The sequence below is a fragment of the Colobus angolensis genome, unplaced genomic scaffold, assembly GCF_000951035.1.
Source record: "Colobus angolensis palliatus isolate OR3802 unplaced genomic scaffold, Cang.pa_1.0 Scaffold129, whole genome shotgun sequence".
In the NCBI taxonomy this organism is placed as follows: Eukaryota; Metazoa; Chordata; class Mammalia; order Primates; family Cercopithecidae; genus Colobus; species Colobus angolensis.
The window spans coordinates 1374049-1377223 of NW_012114141.1; the positions used below are offsets into that span (position 1 = coordinate 1374049).

General features: G+C 43.4%; 1 protein-coding gene and 1 pseudogene across 5 annotated transcripts in view; one reads left to right on the plus strand and one right to left on the minus strand.

Moving 5' to 3' along the window:
* ATP2C1 (ATPase, Ca++ transporting, type 2C, member 1) overlaps positions 1 to 3175 on the minus strand; it is a 158947-nt gene that overhangs the window by 100293 nt on the left and 55479 nt on the right. The window lies entirely within an intron of this gene.
* On the plus strand, positions 486 to 1069 carry LOC105505798 (annotated as a pseudogene).

The following is a 3175-nucleotide window of genomic DNA, read 5'->3' on the forward strand; positions in this document are numbered from 1 at the left end:
ACATGGAATCAAACTAGATGTCCATCAACAGCAAACTGGATAAAGAAAATGTAGTACATGTGCACTGTGGAATACTATGTAGCCTTAAAAAAGAAACTCTAGGCTGGGCGTGGTGACTCGTGCCTGTAATCCCAGCACTTTGGGAGGCCGAGGCAGGTGGATCACCTGCGTTCAGGAGTTCGACAACAGCCTGGTTAACATGGTGAAACTCCTTCTCTACTACAAAAATTAGCTGAGTGTGGTAGTGGGTGTCTATAATCCCAACTACTCCAGAGGCTGAGGCAGGAGAATCACTTGAACCTGGGAGGCGGAGGTTGTAGTGAGCTGAGATCGTGCCATTGCACTCTAGCCTGGGCGAAAAGAGCAAAACTCTCTCTCAACAAAAAAAAGGAAGAAATTCTAGGGATCTCGGACTCCCTGGACACTCCCTCCAGCCCAGCCTCGCTATCTCTGCCTGCGATGCGTGCTCCTGCTTCCGACTCAAAATGCCTGCGTGGAGAGGTGGAAGTAAGTGTGGGGTCTGCAGGAGGGCCGTTCACCACGCAGAAGAGGTGCAGTGTAACGGCTGGCGCTTCTACCCATACTGCTTTCTATGCATGGTTTGCAGGAATAATTTAGATAGCACGACAGTGGCAATTCACGATGAAGAGATCTACTGCAGATCCTGCTATGGAAAGAAGCATGGGCCAAAAGGCTACAGTTTACGGCCAGGGCGCTGGCACACTTAACATGGACTGTGGTGAGAGCTGGGCATCAAGCCAGAGTGTTCAGCCTCACATGCCTACAACAAATCCAAAGACTTCTAAATTTGCTCAGAAATACAGAGGTTCTGAGAAGTGTTCCAGATGTGGGGATTCCGTACATGCTGTAGAGAAGGTAACTGGAGCTGGAAAGCCCTGGTACAAAAACTGTTTCCGATGGCAAAGTGTTGGAAGAGTCTTGAATCAACACTCTGACTGAAAAAGAAGGTGAAATCTATTGTAAAGGGTGCTATGCAAAGAACTGTGGGCCCAAGGGATTTGGCTATGGCCAAGGAGCAGGGCTCTTCTTCATGCCCAGTAAGGTGTAAACCCAGAACCAAGCATCACATACTGAGAATCTCTTCATAATCTAGGCACAGATAATCTTTCTAAACTACTGCAAAATTCTACCAGCATTAAGTACTATATATTAACCTGTACTCGGATAGGCTGGCTAACTCATAGGAAGAGAGCACTGTATCTTATCCTTTTGCTTTATTTGCCAGCATTTTTTGGGAACCATTTCTTCTACACTTTAAATAAAACCTCAGCTTGAAAAAATAAAAGAGAAATTTTTTTAAAAGAGAAAATCAGTCAGTATACATTGACTTACAAAAGCTATGTTTAGAAAAACCAATCCTCGACCTGAGTAGAAAAGAGGGCAAGAAAACACCATTTGTGTGGTTTGTGGACAATAAAAAGACAAAGAGAACTGAAGGCTGAATAAAAAAAGAAAAAGAAAAATTGAGCTGTTGAGTGGTTGAATAAAAAAAGAATAACAAAAGAGAACTGAGGGGTCAAGTTAAACATAAAGGTAAGACATTAAAGATTCAAACAGTCCTCCACTTCATTAATCAGGGAACTTGAATTCTGTCTGCAATGGTACCAGCTGTTTCCCAGCTAAGGCAAAAGAAATTGGTACTGCAGCAATATATAATGGCTTTGAAGAGAAAAAAAGAAGAAGAAAATACATATATCATCTTTAACCCTACTAATCAACCACCTTTTGGGCCCATCCTCCAAGGAAATCATAGTTTCCACCTCACTTTATTTTTTTATTTATTTTTATTTTTTGAGATAGAATCTTGTTCTGTCGCCCAGGCTGGAGTGCAGTGGCGTGATCTCTGCTCACTGCAACCTCTGCCTCCCAGGTTGAAGCAATTCTTCTGTCTCAGCCTCCTGAATAGCTAGGATTACAGGCACACGCCGCCATGCCTGGCTAATTTTTTTATTTCAGTAGAGATGGGGTCTCACCATGTTGCCCAGGCTGGTCTCAAACTCCTGAGCTCAGGCAATCCACCCATCTCAGCCTCCCAAAGTGCTAGGATTACAGGCGTGAGCCACTGTGCCTGGCCTCTACCTCACTTTAAACACTCATACTCCATGAGGATCTCTAAAAGGAATGTTACCTAATAGAAGACTATAAGAATCCTATTTATTAACTATACTTAAATATTCTGTTGTCACAAATAAGTTTGCTTTACATGTCCCAGTAATGCTGCCCTTCACATATAAGGATGGCGAATCCTCTATTATTAAGATACATAACCCATTTATTTAGTGACAGTGGATCTGGACTGACTCAGAACGCCTCAGGCTAAATATAAATGGCTAAATATAAAATCTAAAACCACACTACTGAAGTGGCATATGTAGGGGAGGTCTACCACCAAGTCCCTTGGCCTGAAATGCTTGTAGCACATTTCTGCAGGCAAGAGCCAGGTGCAGCCTGCACACTCCATACCCTACACTAAGCTTTTAGGCCTCATTCCTTCTATGAGCATTTTTGTGATGTCTTACGATAACTCTGAACCAATTACTCACGCCCAGTTCCCTACCACTTAGCTATCACTGCTCCTCCAGACATGTCTTTTCCCCTCAACTACACTATAAACTCAATAGCTATAAGAACTGCAGGTCACACAAACCAACACTGACCATGCCTGGCATATAGCTGGTACTCAGTAACTGTTAAATAAAAGGATAAATGAAAAACTAAGTAACCAGACTTTTTCCCTAATTTTTTCAACCAACACTATATCCCTAAACAAAAACTGTACATTCTTATAATTAAGAATGAATTAGGCCAGGCGCAGGGGCTCATACCTATAATTCCAGCATTTTGGGAGGCCAAGGCGGGGGGATCACTTGAGGTCAGGAGTTCAAGACCAGCCTGGCCAACATGGTAAAACCCTGTCTCTACTAAAAATACAAAAATTAGCTGAGCATAGTGGCAGGCACCTTTAATCCTAGCTACTTGGAAGGCTGAGGCAGGAGAATCACTTGAACCCAGGAGGCGGAGGTTGCAGTGAGCCAAGATCACACCATTGCACTCCAGCCTGAGGTCAGGAGTTCAAGACCAGCCTGGCCAACATGGTAAAACCCTGTCTCTACTAAAAATACAAAAATTAGCTGAGCATAGTGGCAGGCACCTT